General features: G+C 38.7%; 1 protein-coding gene across 3 annotated transcripts in view; it reads right to left on the bottom strand.

Moving 5' to 3' along the window:
- Nucleotides 1-20,108, bottom strand: part of KCNQ5 (potassium voltage-gated channel subfamily Q member 5) — a 634,869-nt gene that overhangs the window by 100,916 nt on the left and 513,845 nt on the right. The window lies entirely within an intron of this gene.

The following is a 20,108-nucleotide window of genomic DNA, read 5'->3' on the forward strand; positions in this document are numbered from 1 at the left end:
TTAGTGATACAGAAATGATAGTGCTGTGGATTTAGAACTGGAACTGTATACAAAACAACAGTTTATGTTCATTAATCCTGCCCATTTATTATCTTGGGAGGCATTTCCTGAGGTCTGCTGTGGGCAAGGCAATGTTATGATTTGCAGATGAACAAAAAATGAGGAGTATATAGTTCTTGTTCTAAGACACTGATGGCACTGTAAGGGAGACATGTCACATGCAAACAATTGAAACATTAATTAGGGTCAGGCAGGGATTATGACGAAGACACTAGTAACCAAAATGAGAACTCAAGGAACAGACTGGTTATTACCAGTTTGAGGGGTCAAGTAGGCTTAACTAGGGAGTCATCATCATACCTAGGCTTTGAAGTGACATTTTGAGGCAGAAATGATAGAGAGGGGGCTTGGAGGCAGGGAAACAGGTGGTGAGTGCATAGAAGTGAGAACAAATAAGGGACGGTTATGGAAAGTCAGAGTTGTGCAGCTCAGCTGAAGCATGGTGGATTGGAATAGGATTAATGGCTTCTTCAATTTCTTTCATTGACATTTGACAGCATTCATTGTATAGGTCCTTGGTTAAATTTATTCCTAAGTATTTTATCTTTGGTAGCTATCACAAACAAAATTTTCTCTTGATTTCTTTTAAAGCTTGTTGTGAGTGTACAGAAACACTACGGATTTTTGTGTTTGATTTTGTATCCTGCAGCTTTGCTGTATGTATTAGTTTTAAGGGTTTCTTGGGGGGTCTCTTTAATGTTTTATATATAGAAGCTCATATCTTTAGCAAACAGCAACAATTTTACTTCTTCCTTTCTTATTTGGATGCTTTTTCTTTATTTCTCTTGTTTCAATGCTCTGGCAAGGACTTTTAGTACTATGTTGAATGCAAGTGGCAAGTGTAGGCACCTTTTTTTTTTTTGTTCTGGATCTCAGAGGAAAGGGTATTAAGGTTTTACTGTTGAGCATAATGTTAGCTGTAGGATTATCATATATAGCCTTTATTGTGTTGAGGTACATTTCTTCTATGCCTAAATTGTTAAGAGTTTTTATTATGAAAGGATCTGAATTTTGTCAAATACCTTTTCTGCACCCAATTGAGATGATCTTAAATAAGCCTAGCATAGAATGACAAATAATACATGTTTTCACTTACAAGTGGAATTAAAACAAACTCAGAAGCGAGAGTGGAATTTCTGTGGTAACTAGAGGCTAGAAGCTGTGGGATGGGGTGGGGGAGGAGGAAGATGCTCAAAGTGTTCAAAGTTTGTTAAATCAGAAGATGGAGGTGTATTTTTGGATATATATTGTAGAGTATGGCAAGTGTGTTAATAATATTGTATTGTACATTTAAAATTGCCAAGAGAGATAAACTTTAAATGTTCTTACTACAAAAAAGTCATAAGTATTTGAGGGGTTGAAGATATTAATTTGCTTGATTTAAATATTCCACAATGTATTCATAAATCATAACTTGTACTCTATAAAATAAACACACTATAATTTGTCAATTTATAAGAAAAAAGAATTGAAAGGTTTAGTGGAAGAGGAAGTTAATTAGTTTACCTAAAGCAAGGCAGGGAGTTTCTGAAAATGACAACCCTGTCATGTCTCTCCCTTGGGCAAACTGCTCCAGGGCTTCCCACATGCCTTAGAACAAAGTCCCAGCTCCTCCTATGGACCTCTGGGGCTCTGCATGATTGGGCCTTTTTCAGACATGATCTTCCGCTGCTTTCCATCTCATTCTGCTTCCACCACACTTGCCTTGCTGCTCAACACAGCAAGTTCTCTCTTGCTTCAGGGTCTTTGTGTTTGCTGCTCTCTTTCTGGATTTCCCTTACTCCTAGCCCTCCATTCAGGTACCTGTTCAACTGTCAGCTCCATACAAAGACCATCCTTTCATACCTTATATAAGATAGTCCCCTGCCAATTGTTCTCTGAGTCCTTATTCTGCTCATTTTTTAAATGGAAGATACAAGGTGAATTGCAATAGGGAGAAATGAGATGAGTAGAGATTGTATGACAATGGAGAATAACAGGTTAGGAAGTTCAACAGGAGAATCATACTAATTCCTCCTTTCTTCACCTTTTCAGTACGTTCCATTGGTTCTACTTCTAAAGATATTGAAAATTCATCCCCTTATTTCCATTTTCACTGCTACCATGGTATAATCATTGCTCCACTAGCCTCTTGATTGCTCCCTCTGCTGTTGTTTTTGCCTTCCTAGCTTAGTTGCTTCTGCACACCTTTTAAAAAAATATTTTATTTATTTATTTGACAGGTAGAGTTATAGACACAGAGAGAGAAAGACAGAGAGAAAGGTCTTCCATTCACTGGTTTACTCCTCAAATGGCTGCAATGGCTGGACCTGAGCTGATGCAAAGCCAAGATCCAGGAGTTTCTTCCAGGTCTCCCATGTAGGTGCAGGAGAACCGAATAACCAACAACTCAACCCTTCACCTCAACAACCCCCTTCACTCTGATGTCAAATGAGCTTAGTATGTTTTTTTGGTTATAAGTTCAGGGTCTTTTGCTGCCAGGCTAGGCTTGGGAAGGATCTGACAGTAGGGAACAGATTTGTCCCTGACTCCTTTCAGGGAGGGAGGTGGTGGCAGTTTCCTTTATGTCTTTCCTGCAGAGTGCATCACGATGTGAACAGAGAAGTAGCACTAGCTGTAAAATGATATAGTCTCTAAGGACACTTAGAATGAAATGACGTGTGTCTTCATTTAGTTCCAAAGTCGAAGGTGGTAAGCCCACACGGAACCCCACACACCAGCTGTCCAGGACACCTGGGGAGATCCAGGAACAGCTGCCTGTCTCAGAGAACCTTGAGAGGCTGCACTTGTGATCTGCAGGGGCATGGAGGAAATCACACCTGGATTTTACAGCTGACTGGCTGATGGGACAGTCACTTGAGTTTCTGGAGAAACTTTTCACAGATTTCTAAGATTCTAGCAGCATCCTGATATGTTGGCATAGCAAGATGACTTATTCTATTGGATATCATCTCTCTAATGCAGATGCCCCCACACTAAGTGCCTCAGTGACTCTCAGAAAGGACAGCTGGTGATTATTGATGATAGTATGCAGTTAACTTAGTGATGTGGGCTGCATGAACTTAAAGTCAGCATTGATTCTGGAAAAACTAAATCTAGTAATGGAGTATTGTTATAATAAACAAAAAGTAAGTAATGTACCTCCCTTGAAACACCAGTCTCCTTTGACTGGTTATCCAACATTAGACACATAATATAGTTCCTCGTTTGAAGATCTCTATCACCCTCTTTGTGTAATTCCTTGTCAGTTCTGCGTATGTATATGGAATTAGGATGCAAAGGCTGAACACAGTGGGTAATTGTGCAATTGTGCTGGAATCATGTCCATTGACTCTGTTCACTTGGTGAGCCAACTTGGTGAGCCATAAGCATGCTTCATGACTGCATATGGGCTGGGTGGAGGTTGATGACAGGGGTTGGGTGGGTTCATGATGATTAAACGTGGCTGGTTATTGCATTCTTCTTGTGCTACTACAAGAACTTTTAATATTTCCCAAGTCAAAGTATTTTCATTGAACACAGACATTTACTTTTTTTTTTTTTGAGATTTAAAAGCAATATTTATTACAGTCAAAGACCTCCAGCCAGAGTGGCATGGAGAGAGGCTCCAAGAAAGGCAAAACCCAAAGGGGCCAGTGGTACTGGGGTTTTTAAGCACAATTTTGGGGAAGAAAAAAACTTGACACTCAGTTACAAGGTGGGGACAAAACCCATCAAAAGACCTGATTTGCAATCTTTTATCCTATCTGGCTCACTCACCATAAAACAAAAAGAGCCATCAGAAGGGTGGGATACCTAAGTTACTTTACAATAAACTGGGTGCTCAGAAGGAATCACCACTCCCTTGCTATTCTCATAATAAGACTGGATGCTTTCAAGGGGTGGACAGAGAAGCATTTTTGACCTTGCTGATGATTTGCACCCTCAATTTCCACTGGGACCATCCTGAACTGCCTATTAACCCATCTGACTCCTCACCTTCTCCCCCAGAATAATGGCCCCTAACTTCTGTTAGGAGAACTGGGTGATGACCACTCTGGCTGTTTCATGCTGGAAAGGGGCATCATTGGGAATGGTAGTCAAGACAGGATTCCAGCAGGAGGTGGCTTCTTGAGGGGGACAAGTGCCAGCTTGCAGAAACTGCTTCTATCTGAGGTTTCATGTGTATGGCCATCTAGAATTTCACTGTTTTAAGTCTGGAGAAAACAAATCTAACAAGCAGTTCAAACTCACAGGGTCTAAAACAAAGGACAGAGCTATTATTAGAGGACCTAAAAAAACGATGATGTCTAAACCATGAGCAAGTTTTCTCACTGAGAGGCAAAAGAAACCGACAGGAGGGACCTGATAACAATCAGGGGGGCTAAGGCCTCACCAGGTATATGTGAGATCCAGACCTATCTCTTCACAAGAGGTAGTGGAAGAGACATTGGTAGCTTTGGGATCCTCAAGGAGAGAAGGCCTACACTTCCAGGAATGGAGAGTCCCTACCTGCACTTCCGGGAATGAAAAGTCCTTGTCAAGGTTCCCACGGGTGCCTAAAGGTTAACCAATGAGGATCAGACCTGCCTCAACTGTTAACCCCCACGCCCTCCTATAAAAGGAGCCCTCCCAACCCCTAACGCGTGACTTCCCTGGCCCCTGCTCTGTTGGGACCAGTGAACCTCGCCCGGGAGCGGAATCCCAATAAAAGCTTGTGAATTAATTGATTTGTCTGCCTGGGAAGATTTGTTACGCACTGGACACCTTCCAGACATCATAAGGGAGGTGTGAACCTCCTTAGGGAAGATACGCTGTTGACTTCCATCACCTAGCTGTCCTGAGAGGACAGCTGTCCTGAATAGAAGGCAGCTGGTATCTCTAAGGGAAAGTTACAGTTCTGCCTGCAATGTTACTGACCCTCCTTGGCTGTCCCTCAACAGTGGTGTGTACTTTGGAAGCTGCAGTTGTTAGGTAGGAAGTTAGAAAGCACCAGAAGCCCAGCATTTTGCACTTCAAAGTCCTGCCCAGACCAAGATAACCTTCTAGCTGGTTCCAGCCCTTCCACCAAGGAAAGCTCCCAAGAGAATTCTCTTTCCTCAGGACCAAATGCGGTTACCTGATAACATGGGGCAATAAAGCCTTCATGGATGCCCTAGGGGAAGCTCCTTTGCCTTTGTCTGGTGCCAGGGCTCCCCAAACCTGGGGAGGAATTTGCTAATTTACTCTCCACAGACCTTTTGTCCTATAGGAGGTGGAGGGGAAGGAAAACCTGGTCCCTTTTTCCTGTGTAAGCCCAGTCTAAACAGACTGCACACTCAGCTCTCAGCTCTCTGCTAAGCCACCTGCCTGGCCTATCCAAGTGAATTCTTTTCATTCAACCATGTAATCTTGCTTTCGCCCACTCCAAGTGACTGGGTACTGTCTATCCCTTCCATTCTGACGGATGCCCTGTCCCCAATAAAACCTTATTACTTTGTTTTCTGTCTCACACCTGAATTCTTTCTTGCGTGAAGACAAGAACCCCACAGCTTTTCTCCAGCGACAGAGTGAAGGGCTTTTTTCAGCTTAGAGCTAACACAGTCTGTACCTCTAACCCAGGAGTCCTTCAACTACTAGGGCAGTTCCATTCCCAGTGAGCCAGCTCTTGGCTTGTAGAGCTGACAGGGCTTTCCAAAAGACGACTTCTCTGTCCGTCTAAAGCCCTGGCTTTCCACATCGAGAAACAATGCCATTTGTGGTGGACTGGCCTGTAGGGTCTCCTTGATGGCAGACCACTGTGTAAAGCAGCTATTAATTGGCTTGCCACCTATCTTTACATTGCTACTGCTGCCTGGCTTCCTCCTTTTCCTCCTGGCTATTATTACAGAAAATGTCAGCCACCCCTTTTGTAAGGTCCAAAGATCAAACTGTACATCCTGGAGAATCCTTCAGTGTAGAGTCAGTTTCTCATCTTGAAGAGAATAGAGAAATGAAGAAACAAGTCAGCCTTCCCAGATCACTTACTGTCAGTAACTTAATATCAAATGAAAACTTAGCAGCAATTTTAACTGTTAAGTAACAACTTATGAAAACATTTACAAAAGGTCCAATGTCTTTTATAAATTTCAAGATAAAAGTACATGTATTTGGAAACATCACTTTAATATTTAACACAAGTGTAACTTGTTTGATCAGCAAATCCAAGTACAAATATGTCAATGACTAAAACATTTTTAGTTTCTTTCTACCAACACATTTAAAACATCTGATACAGAGATTTATTTAAGTCATGTGAACCAAAAAAGGGTATCTTCAATTAATTTAGCAGTTTAAATTTGTGAGCAATCTTTATCTATAAGCCAATTAAAACAGAGCTCTTCACAAATTTTCCCATGTAGACATACAACATGTACATACATATAACATAATATACAAGGTAGAACAATAAAGCAGTTTCAATAATAGCTTCTTAAAATCTTTAGCTGTTTTTTCTTAAAAAATTACCATCAATCGATTAGAATTACTTCCTGCTGATAGTAATCTGAATTAACTATACTTTTTCTAAGTTGCAATCTGTAGTACATTATTGGCTTTATCTGCTTAGTGCACCACCAGACATTAGACTTCATAGAAAATGTGTTTCAAGGAAATGAGTTGAACAACAGTGCCACTGAATTAGAGTGAAATAAGTTAGTATAAAAATGTCCTGTTATTCTTGCAGATGAAATGGTTTTCTGATATTCTATATTAATGCATAAGAACATACAGAGAAACCTTCTTAACTGAAACTTCTGTTATGGCTAGTTGATTATTTAGTCAGACATTTGATTAAAGTGGATAACTACAAAGACACAAATATATGTTAAACATTTCAACATAAAACACAAAAATGTACATTCATATCCCAGTATTGATGGAGTATATATATTCTGAAATGGGGTTTTGCCTCTTTTACATAGACCTGACCCACAATGCATATTTTACTCTCAATTTTAGTGTTTTTTAAAAGTTAATGTTTTCAGTGGAGCAACTTTTGCATAGTCACATGAATACAGAGTCCTAGATATTTAAGATTATTTCCTGGGGTCAGTGCTGTGGCATAGAAGGTTAAGCCTCCACCTACAATGCCAGCATCCTATATAGGAGCTGGTTAGAGTTCTGGCTGCTCCACTTCTGATATAGCTCCCTGTTAATCCATCTGAGAAAAGCAGTGGAAGGTGGCTCACATGTTTGGGCCCCTAAACCCATGTGGGAGGCCCAGAAGAAGTTCCTGGCTCCTGGTTTCAGGCTGGTGCAACTCTTGCTGTTGTAGCCATTTGGGGAGTGAACCAGCGAATGGAAGATCTCTCTTTCAAATAAATAAATCTTAAAAAAAGATTTTTTTCCTAGATGGTTGTGTCTTCATCCCTAATTTAATTTTATTATTTATTTATTTATTTATTTATTTATTATTTTTTGCTTCACAAAATAAGAAGTTTAACAAGTAAAATGCAAAAAGACTCTGGTTTAGTGGGAATATAAACAATTGCTATAAACAATAATTGAATGGAAAAAATAATTTCACCCATATAAAGTAAATGTTAGAGTAATCACAGATCATAAAAACTATGGTAGTATAACATTCTTCTTTTTCATTTTTTAAAGATTTTATGTGTTTGAAAGAGTTACAGAGAGAGGTAGAGAGAGAGAGACAGAGAGAGAATTTTATATCTACTTCCCAAATGGCTGTGACAGTGGGAGCTGAGCCGATCTGAAACCAGGAGCCAAGAGCTTCTTTTGGGTCTCCCACATGGGTGCAGGAGCCCAAGGACTTGGGCTATCCTCTGATGCTTTCTGAAGCACATTGGGAGGGAGCTGGATTGGAAGTGGAGCAACTGGGACTAAAACTGGAGCCCATATGGGTTGTTGGCCAGGACTTGAATTCACTGTGCTGGCCCCAGTAGTATAACATTCTTAATCATTGGTTTGAAAAGGTATAAAACAAAGTTTTATAAAACTATACTTGCAGCAATACTGATACACACAGACATTTCTTTTTTATTTTGTTTTTTTAGATTTTAGCTCCTACATACAAGGGTGACTTATTTCACTCAACATGATTTACTCCAGTTGTGTCCATTTTGCTGCAAATTGTAGAACTCCATTCTCTTTTTTTAGCAGCTGAATAATATTCCATTGTGTATATATAACATATTTTCTGTATCCATTCATCTGATGATGGACACCTTGGTTGATTTCAAATTCTTGTTGAGTTTCTTGAGCTCTTTATATAGTCTGAATATTAATCCTTTACCAGCTACATAATTTGCAAATAATTTCTCCTATTCTGTCAGTTGCCATTTCATTTCATTTTGCTGAGTTTTTTTTTTTTTTTTTTTTTTTTTTTTGTGCAGAAGCTTCTCAATCTGATGTAATGCTACTTGTAAATTTTGGCTTTGATTGTTTGTGCCTCTGGGATATTTTCCAAGAACTGTTTGCCTATGCCAATGTCTTGTAGGGTTTCCCCAATATTCTCTAAAAATTTGATGGTATCAGGTTGTAGATTTAAGTCTTTGATCCATTTTGAGTGGATTCTTGTGTAAGGTCTAAGAGAGGGGTCTTGCTTCATACTTCTGCATATGGAGATCCAGTTTTCCCAGCAGCATTTCTTCAAGGGACTGTCCTTGCTACAGGGGTTGATTTTAGCTCCTTTGTCAAAGATAAATTGGTTGTGGATGCATGGATTGATTTCTGGTGTTTCTATTCTGTTCCATTGGTCTATCCAGCTGTACCAGGCTGTTTTGGTTACAACTGCCCTGTAGTATGTATTGAAATCTGGTATTATGATGCCTCTGGCTATGTTTTGTTGTATCAGATTGCTTTAGCTATTCAGGGTCTCTTGTGTTTCCATATGAATTTCAGCTTCATTTTTTCTAGATCTGAGAATGTCCTTGGTATTTTTATTGGTATCATATTGAATCTGAAAATTGCTTTCTGTAGTATGGACATTTTGATGAGATATTGATTCTTTCAATCCATGAACATGGAAGATTTTCCATTTTTTGCTGTCTTCTTCTATTTATTATTTTTTTTAATGTTTTGTAATTCTCATCGTAGAGATCTTTGATGTCCTTGGTTAAACTTATTCCAAGGTATTTAATCTTTTTGTGGCTATTGTAAATGGGATTGATCTTAGAAGTTATTTCTCAGCTATGGCTTTCTCTCTGTATACAAAGGCTGTTGACTTTTGTGTATTGATTTCATATCCTGCTACTTTGCTGAATCTTTTATGAATTCCAGTAGCCTCTCAGTAGAGTATTTTGGACCCCCTATATATAGAATCATGTCATCTGCAAATATGTATCCCTTTGATTTCTTTTTGTTGCCTAATGGTTCTGGCTAAAACTTACAGGACTATAGTGAATAGCTATGGTGACAGTGGGCATCTGTGTCTGGTACCAACCTCAATGTGAATGCCTCTAACTTTTCCCCATTCAATAGGATGCTGGCTGTGGGTTTGTCATCAATTGCCTTGATTGTATTTGAGGAATGGTTATTCTATACACAATTTGTTCAAGGTTTTCATCATGAAGGGGTGTTGTATTTTATCAAATGCTTTCTCTGCATCTATTGAGATAATCATATGGTTTTTGTTCTTCAGTTTGTTAATGTGATGTATCATTGATTGATTTGCAAATGTTAAACCATCCCTGCATACCAGGGATATATCCCAGTTGGTCTGGGTGAATGATCTTTCTGATGTGTTGCTAGATTCAATTGGTTAGTATTTTGTTGAGGATTTTGAGTCTATGTTCATCAGGGAAACTGGTCTGTAGTTCTCCTTCTCTGTTGTATCTTTTTCAGGTTTAGGAATTAGATGATGCAGGCTGCAGAGAAGGAGATTGGGAGGACTGCCTCTCTTTCAAATTGTTTTGAATAGCTTGAGAAGAATTGGAGTTCATTCTTCCTTACATGTCTGGTAGAATTTAGCTGTGAATCCATCTGGTTCTGGGTTTTTCTTTGTTGTGTGGGTGTTTATTGGTGATTCAATTCCCATCTTTGTCATTGGTATCTTTAGGTTTTCTATGCCTTCATGGTTCAGTTTAGGTCAGTTCTCCCGGCCAGACTTAGGTGTCTCCTCTCAGCTCATTGTTGGGCATTCAAACACAGCTGGCACAGCTGTTACATATGTCCACTATGGCACCTGCCCTCTGCCAGTTACAGGATGCCAGTGCCGGGTGGTTTGGGAGAGAGACAGGTGCCTCCTCTTGCCTTTTTTTCTTCTAGGTATACCATCTCCCACAGGGCTCCCAGCTGGACTCCTGCCAGGCTCTTCCTGCAGCTTTATCACCAGTGGCTTAGGCTGTGAAGTCTGGTCTGTCCTCACTCTCCAAACCTGGTTCTAAGGCTCTAGGCTGCTGGGGTCCTGAATTGTGCATGTCCACACCCTCCATGTAGATCCACAGTGTCCCTCCAATTGTATGGAGTTTCCTCTGCAGTTTTCTCTCTAAATCTACCCTGAGACTGCACTCTCTCCACCTTTTTCTAACTACTTTCCCTGACTAGAGCAGCCAGCTCCCTCCCTTTTCTGCAATCTTGGAGTCTCTGCCTGCTTCAATCTCATTGCTTGGTATGGGTGTGTTTACACTGTCTATATCTTCTTGACTTAATCTTGGTAGGTTGTATGTATGCAGGGATTTATCCATTTCTTCAAGGTTTTCCAGTTTATTAGCATGTAGTTCTTCACCGTATTTTCTTATGATCCTTTGTATTTCAGTGGTGTCATTTTAATGTCTTCTTTTTCATCTCTAATTTTGTTCATTTGAATTGTTTCTCTTTTTTTTCCTTATTAGTCTGGCTAGAGGTTTATCTGTTTTTTTGCTTTTTTATCTTCTCAAGAAAACAACCTTTTGTTTTGTTGATATTTTGTATTTTTTTTTACTTTGATTCATTTATTTCTGTTCTGATCCTATTATTTCTCATCTCCTACTGCTTTTGGGTTTGGTTTGTTCTTGGTTTTCCAAGTTGTTAAGATAAATTATTAGATCTTTAATTTGAGACATTTCTCTCTTTTTTAAACATAAGCAGTTAATGCTATAAACTTCCTTCTTAAGACTATTTTTGCTGTATCTCATAGGTTTTATATGTTGTGTTTTGATTTTCATTTATTTAAAAAAGCTTTTTAATTTCTTCAATATCTCATTGATCATTCAGTAGTATGCTGTTTAATTTCCAAATATTTATGAGTGTTCTATTGTTCTTCATTTTGTTGACATCTAGTTTTATTTCTTTATGATCTGAGAAGATACATGGTATAATTTCCATATTCTAAAATTCACTGATATTTGGTTTCTTGCCTAATATATGGTCTACCTAGAAAATGTTCCATATGATAATTAGAAGAATGTGCACTTTGTAGCTGTTGGGTTAAATGTCCTGTAAATGTCTGGTAGGTCCTTCTGCTCAACAGTTTGTTTCGACTCTGATGTATCTTTATTGATTTTCTGTCCAGATGATCTGTCCATTGATGACAGCAGAGTGTTGAATTCACCTACTATTATTGTATTGGAGTCTATCTCTCACTTTTGCCATATATATCAGTGTGGACTCGTGTTGTCATTTCTGATTTTAAAGCAACAATTTCTAAGTATTTTGCATTTATTAAGCTTTTCTAAAGTATTCCATAAAGTTTTCAGCAAGCCATCTATCTTTCTTTCTGTACCACATGCCAACAGTTTATGCAATAATATGAAAACAAACCATGTCATAATTACAAATACAGCTGGCATAAAAAGGCTTGAGGCTGAACATATCGACTCTTTGTAAGTATTCAAACCATAGTAAGAGCAGAATTCTGTGGAACTAAAGAGCATCTGGTGTGCCACGGGTCTTAGTTGGTATGTTTCATAGAAATGGGGAGTGTTGGATAATGTGGCCAATTAAGGAAGAGGTTATGAGAGCTTCCACTGTATTCTAAAACAAATACAACAATTATATGAATGAGCAAGTAAACTAAATGGTGTTTTGTGAATCTTGATTTGCTTGTGTCTATGTGTGCAGGAGATGAAATGTGGGTGAATGATGGTGAAGAGATGGACTTTTAGACCACTATACTGGGGCATATTTCCATTTTGAACCTAGTTCCAGGGCTTACAGTAGATATGTTAGTGAACACACGCTGGATAGAATATATTTTTATTAACAAATTTGCATGATTCCTACTCATTGACTCCTTAATATGATAAACATCATATCATTGTTGTGAACTATAAAATCAATGCACAAAAATCAACAGCCTTTGTATACACAGGCAATACCACGGCTGAGAAAGAACTTCTAAGATCAATCCCATTCACAATAGCTACAAAAACAATCAAATACCTTGGAATAAACTTAACCAAGGACGTTAAAGATCTCTTCGATGAAAATTACAAAACCTTAAAGAAAGAAATAGAAGAGGATACCAAAAAATGGAAAAATCTTCCATACTCATGGATTGGGAGAATCAATATCATCAAAATGTCCATTCTCCCAAAAGCAATTTATAGATTCAATGCAATACCAATCAAGATACCGAAGACCTTCTTCTCAGATCTGGAAAAAATGATGCTGAAATTCATATGGAGACACAGGAGACCTCGAATAGCTAAAGCAATCTTGTACCACAAAAACAAAGCCGGAGGCATCACAATACCAGATTTCAGGACATACTACAGGGCAGTTGTTATCAAAACAGCATGGTACTGGTACAGAAACAGATGGATAGACCAATGGAACAGAATAGAAACACCAGAAATCAATCCAAACATCTACAGCCAACTCACATTTGATCAAGGATACAAAACCAATCCCTGGAGCAAGGATAGTCTATTCAATAAATGGTGCTGGGAAAATTGGATTTCCACATGCAGAATCATGAAGCAAGACCCCTACCTTTCACCTTACACAAAAATTCACTCAATATGGATTAAAGACTTAAATCTATGACCCGACACCATCAAATTATTAGAGAGCATCGGAAAAACCCTGCAAGATATAAGTACCGGCAACGACTTCTTGGAAAACACCCCAGAAGCACAGGGAGTCAAAACCAAAATTAACATTTGGGATTGTATCAAATTGAAAAGTTTCTGTACTGCAAAAGAAACAGTCAGGAAAGTGAAGAGGCAACCGACAGAATGGGAAAAATATTTGCAAACTATGGAACAGATAAAGGGTTGATAACCAGAATCTACAAAGAAATCAAGAAATTCCACAACATCAAAACAAACAATCCATTTAAGAGATGGGCTAAGGACCTCAACAGACATTTTTCAAAAGAGGAAATCCAAATGGCCAACAGACACATGAAAAAATGTTCAAGATTACTGGCAATTAGGGAAATGCAAATCAAAACCACAATGATTGTTTCACCTCACCCCGGATAGAATGGCTCACATTCAGAAATCTACCAACAATAGATGCTGGAGAGGATGTGGGGAAAAAGGGACACTAACCCACTGTTGGTGGGAATGCAAACTGGTTAAGCCACTATGGAAGTCAGTCTAGAGATTCCTCAGAAACCTGAATATAACCCTACCATTCAACCCCAGCCATCCCACTCCTTGGAATTTACCCAAAGGAAATGAAATTGGCAAACAAACAAGCTGTCTGCACCTTAATGTTTATTGCAGCTCAATTCACAATAGCTAAGACCTGGAACCAACCCAAATGCCCATCAACAGTAGACTGGATAAAGAAATTATGGGACATGTACTCTATAGAATACTATACAGCAGTCAAAACCAATGAAACCTGGTCATTTGCTACAAGATGGAGGAATTTGGAAAACATCATGCTGAGTGAATTAAGCCAGTCCCAAAGGGACAAATATCATATGTTCTCCCTGATTGACGACAACTAACTGAGCACCAAAGGGGAAACTTGTTGAAGTGAAATGGACACTATGAGAAACAGTGACTTGATCAGCTCTTGTCCTGACAGTTGATGTACAATGTAATACTTTATCCATTTTAGTATATTTTTTTGTTCTAGTACCATTGGTTGAACTCTGTAATTAACACACAATTATTCTTAGGTGTTTAAATTTTAACTGAAAAGTGATCCCTGTTAGGAATTTGGAAAACATTATGCTGAGTGAAATAAGCCAATCCCAAAGGGACAAATACCACTTGTTCTCCTTGATAGGTGACCACTAACTGAGCACCAAAAAGGAAACCTGTTAAAGTGAAATGAACACTATGAGAAACAGTGACTTGATCAGCCCTTGCCCTGACTGTTGATGAACAACTTAATACGTTATCCCTCTTAGTATTTTTTTTTTGTTTGTTCTACTTAATACTTTTGGTTGAATACTGTAATCAATACACAATTCTTCTTAAGTGCTGAAACTTAACTGAAAAGTGATCGCTGTTAAATATAAGAGTGGGAATATGAGAGGGAAGAGAGGTGCAATTCGGGACATGTTCAAGCTGACTTACCTCAAACGGTAGAGTTAGAAACATACCAGGGGATTCGAATTCAATCCCATTGAGGTGGCATGTACCAATGCCATCTCACTAGTCCCAGTGATCAATTTCTGTTCACAATTGATCATAATGATAGGACTAAGAGCCAAAGGGAGCACATAAACAAGAATAGTGTCTGCAAATACTATCTGATAGAATAAAAAAGAGAGAGAATGATCCAACATGGGAAGTGAGATACACAGCAGACCCATAGAATGGCAGATGTCCTAAACAGCACTCTGGCCTCAGAATCAGCCCTTAAGGCACGCAGATCTGGCTGAAAAGTCCATGAGAGTATTTCAGGCATGGAAAGCCAAAACATTCTGGCAAAAAAAAAAAAAAAAACCTAAATGGAAGATCTCCATGAGTGAAATCCCAGTGGAAAGAACAGGTCATCAAAGAAGGAGGTGCCTTTCTCTGAAGGGAGGAGAGAACCTCCACTTTGACTATGACCTTGTCTAATTATGATCAGAATTGGTAAACTCAAAAGGCTTCCATAGCCTTGGCAACTCATGACAAGAGCCTAGGGTGATTACTGATGTCATAAACAAGAGTGTCAATTTGTTAAGTCAACAACAGGAATCACTGTGCACTTACTCCTCATGTAGGATCTTAGTCCTTAGTGTGCTGTACATTGTGATTTAATGCTATAACTAGTACTCAAACAGTATTTTTCACTTTGTGTTACTATGTGGATGCAAACTGTTGAAATCTTTACTTAATATATGCTAAACTGATCTTCTGTATATAAAGAGAAATGAAAATGAATCTTGATGTGAATGGAAGGGGGGAGGGAGAGGGAAAGGGGAGGGTTGCGGGTTGGCGGGAATTTATGGGGGGGAAAGCCATTGTAACCCATAAGCTGTACTTTGGAAATTTATATTCATTAAATAAAAGTTAAAAAAAAGAAAAAATATTTAAACAAAATATTTTGAACAGTGCCTTCATGATGCAATTATCTTGGCCAAAACTATGGTGCTCTCTCTTCTCTGGAAGAAATCTTAAAACTTAGTTGCATACATATCAACAAAAATACTTTAATAAACAAACAAACCCAGGAACTCTTTCAGTACAGTTTTAGGCAGAGTAGTACTCTCCTGAATACAGAAGATGCTAATATTGCCACATATCATGATCTGAAATAGAAGTGAGCAGGTGCATGTCTAGGCTGCAGCATATGAAGACAGAGCCAGGCCTGCACAGCTAAGGCCCACTTGCCCTGTTGCCCAACCTGGGCCAGCCTCAGGAATCTTTGAAAGTTGGTTTCATCTCTTTAGGGGATCTTTTATTTGAAGGTGATTTGGCAGATCGGTCTGACTCAGCTAAAATTTTTGTCTTCACATTCCATATACTCAGTTTCTATCTTGCAGGTGACAAAAAATATTTTCTGAAAATCTGGGTGTTATGAATGTTTGTATAAAGGTGTAATTGTGGCAAAGTCTGAGGTGGAGTGGGGGAACCTTACTACGTTAATAATGAAGAGTTCATCAGGAAATACAATGTAAAACAAAAGCAATTCCTACTCCAAGCTTTCTTGATTTTTTAAAAATGGTATGAAAGGTGAGAGATAAAAGAGAGAGGGGCTCCAAGATGGTGGAATAGGGTGGGAGCTCACTGATAGTCTAGAAAAAGATAGTTTAATAAAAGTGAAGATAGTGAAGTCTCAGGGAAGAGTTAGGGGAAAAACTGCAGAGGGAACTCTTCCAGAATTAGAGGGACACGGTGGATCTACATGGAGGACACAGGCACCCACAGCTCGGGAGCCCAGCTGCTGAGAATCTTCTCCTCTGCACCAGCGCTGGAAAGAGAGGTGAAGTGAAACCTCAGTAGCCTGAGACACTGGTGGAAAGGTGGCTGGAAGAGCCTAGAGGGAACGAGGCTTGAAGCCCTGTGGAGGAAAGTACACCAGCCTAACTAGAGGAGACAAAAAGATAAAAGGGACGGTACAGACACGATTCTCTCTCTCCACTCACCTTACAAAGGCAAGCGAGACAATAGAGTAGGCGCCATTTTGGACATACACAACAGCTGTGCCAGCTCAGGGCCGTGCCCATCCTCAGCCAAGCAGAAAAACCTGACCCTGGTGGGGAGCAATAACAGGAGACTAAGACCTAGTGAATGTGTGGAGCTTATGAACCAGGACTGTGAAAAAAAAAAATTGAGGGTGTGTGGGAGAACTCATGGTGTGGCTGAGACATAAGTAGTCTCAGTGGGAGATGCCACAAACTTGGTGGCCTTGGCAACCTGGTGGAAGACATTGCAGGGGAACCTGAGCTTATACTGAGGACTGCACAGCTCCTTTGTGTGGTCCTTGGGACAGAGCAGAAAAATATTATACACACTGGGGCTAGCGCTCAGGCACTGATTGCCATTAAGGAAAAGAGCTCAGCTGAGTGGAATTACTTCCCTTCTGAACAAAAAAAAGAGGGAGAGAAGATTTACCATGCCAAACCTGGGTGTGTCACCTTTGGCACACCCTTAACACTGAAGAACTGAATAGAGCTCTCTGGCCACATTCACCACAAGCCTCTAGACATTCACCAAAGGCAGACAGTCCACTTAATCAAGAGTCATAGTATAACAACTCATATATCCACAGCAAAAAAATAAAAAGAAAAAGAATAAACCACAATGCAAAACAACAAACACAAAAAACAAGGAAACAAGAACAAGGAAGACATCATGATGCTCCCAAATGAACATGACACTCCAATACAAGATTATGAAGATGATGAGATAGAAGAAAGGCAAGATACAGAATTAAAATTTATGATAAGAACATTCAGAAGTTATAAAAAAAATCATGAACTACAGAAATCCATACTGGACAGGACAGAAAATCTCTCTCATGAAAATGAAATCTTAAGGAGGAATCAAAATGAAAGGAGGAATTTAGTAGAACATGAAATTGAGATAGTGAAGAGAAATCAAAATGAAATGAGAATTAAATAGAATAAATGAAAAACACATTTGAGAGCTTTAAAAACAAAATCAGTGAGATAGAAGAGAGAATATCGGACTTAGAAGACAGAGAACAGGAAAGTATATAGTCAAACCAAAGAAAAGAAGAGGAAATTAGAAATCTAAAAAATATTGTTGGGAATCTACAGGATACTATTAAAAAAACCAACATTCGGGTTCTAGGAGTTCCTGAAGGCATGGAGAGAGAGAAAGGATTAGAAGGCCTTTTTAGTGAGATACTAGCAGAAAACTTCCTGGGTTTGGAGAAGGAAAGAGACATCCAAGTACAGGAAGTACATAGAACCCCCCCAATAAACATGACCACAAGAGATCCTCACCACAACACACTGTAGTCAAACTCACCACAATGAAACATAAAGAAAAGATTCTAAAATGTGCAAGAGAGAAACGTCAGATTACCCTCAGAGGATCTCCAATTAGACTCACAGCTGACTTCTTATCAGAAACCCTACAGGCTAGGAGGGAATGGTGAGATATAGCCCAAGTACTAAGAGAAAAAAACTGCCATCCCAGAATATTATATACTGCAAAGCTCTCATCTGTGAATGAAGGTGAAATAAAGACCTTTCATAGCAAACAGAAATTGAAAGAATTTGTCGCCACTCATCCAGCCCTGCAAAAGATGCTTAAAGATGTGTTACACACAGAAACACAGAAACACGGCCATCAAAATGAAAGAAGGTAAAGGAAGAAAACCTACCAGTAAAAGATCATAGTAAGTTCAGAGCATATATCAGAAATATCTTTGGGGAAATGGCAGGGCAAATTCACTGCTTATCAATAGTCACACTGAATGTTAATGGCTTCAACTCTCCAGTTAAAAGACACAGACTGGCTGAATGGATTAAAAAACAAAACCCATGCATTTGCTGCCTACAAGAAACACATCTTTCAAACAAAGATGCATGCAGACTGAAAGTGAAAGGTTGGAAAAAGATATACCATGCCAACAGAAACCAAAAAAAAGCAGGTGTAGCCATCTTAATATCAGACAAAATAAACTTTAACACAAAAAATGTTAGAAGAGACAAAGAGGGGCACTATATAATGATTAAGGGATCAATTCAACAGGAAGATGTAACTATTATAAGTGTATATGCACCTAATTACTGGGCACCGGTTTATTTAAAAGATATGTTAAGGAACTTAAAGGGAGATTTAGTCTCCTATACAATAGTACTGGGGGATTTCAATATTCCACTTTCAGAAATAGACAGATCAACAGGACAGAAGATCAACAAGGAAACAGCAGATTTAATTGACACTATAGGCCAAATGGATCTAACAGATATCTACAGAACTTTTCATTCTACACATAAAGAATTTACATTCTTCTCAGCAGTACATGGAAACTACTCTAGGATTGACCACATACTAGATCATAAAGCAAGTCTCAGCAAATTCAAAAGTATTGAAATCATATCATGCATATTCTCAGACCACCATGGAATGAAGCTGGAAATCAGCAACCTAGGAATCCCTAGAGAATATGCAAACACATGGAGACTGAACAACATACTACTGAATGAACACTGGGTCATAGAAGAAATCAAAAGGGAAACCAAAAACTTTCTGGAAGTAAATGAGGATAACAACACAACATATCAAAACTTATGGGATACAGTCAAAGAAGTGTTAAGAGGAAAGTTTATAGCAATAGGTGCCTACATCAAGAAATTGGAAAGGTACCAAATAAATGAGCTATCAATGCATCTCAATGCATCTACAAAAACTTCAGCAAACCAGACCCAAAATTAACAGAAGAGAAATAATTAAAATTAGAGAAATCAACAGAATTGAATCCAAACAAACATTACAAAAGATCAGCCAAACGAAGAGCTGTTTTTTGAAAAAATAAACAAAATTGACACATCATTGTCTAAAAAAGAGGAGAAAAGACCCAAATCAATAAAATCAGAGATGAAAAAGGAAATGTAACAACAGACACCATGGAAATAAAAAGAATGATTAGAAATTACTACAAAGAGTTGTATGCCAGCAAATGGGGAAATCTATCAGAAATGGATAGATTCCTGGACACATGCAACCTACCTAAACTGAACCATGAAGACACAGAAAACCTAAACAGACCCATAACTGAGACAGAGATTGAATCAGAAATAAAGGCCCTCTCAACAAAGAAAATCCCAGGACTGGATGGATTCACTGCTGAATTCTACCAGACATTTCAATAAGAACTAACTCCAATTCTTCTCAAACTATTCAGAACAATAGAAAAAGAGGGAACCCCCTCAAATTCTTTCTATGAAGCCAGCAGCACCTTAATTCCTAAACCTGAAAAAAGATGCAGCAGAGAAAGAAAATTACAGACCAATATCCCTGATGAACATAGACGCAAAAATCCTCAATAAAATTCTTGCCAATAGAATGTAACAACACATCAGAGAGATCATCCACCCAGACCAAGTGGGATTTATCATTGGTATGCAGGGATGGTTCAATGTTCTCAAATCAGTCAATGTGATACACCACATTAACAGACTGCAGAAGAAAAACCATATGATTATCTTAATAGATGCAGAGAAAGCATTTGATAAAATACAACACCCTTTCATGATGAAAACTCTAAGCAAACTGGGTATGGAAGGAAAATTTCCT

This window comes from Oryctolagus cuniculus, chromosome 5 (genome assembly GCF_964237555.1).
Source record: "Oryctolagus cuniculus chromosome 5, mOryCun1.1, whole genome shotgun sequence".
Classification (NCBI taxonomy): Eukaryota; Metazoa; Chordata; class Mammalia; order Lagomorpha; family Leporidae; genus Oryctolagus; species Oryctolagus cuniculus.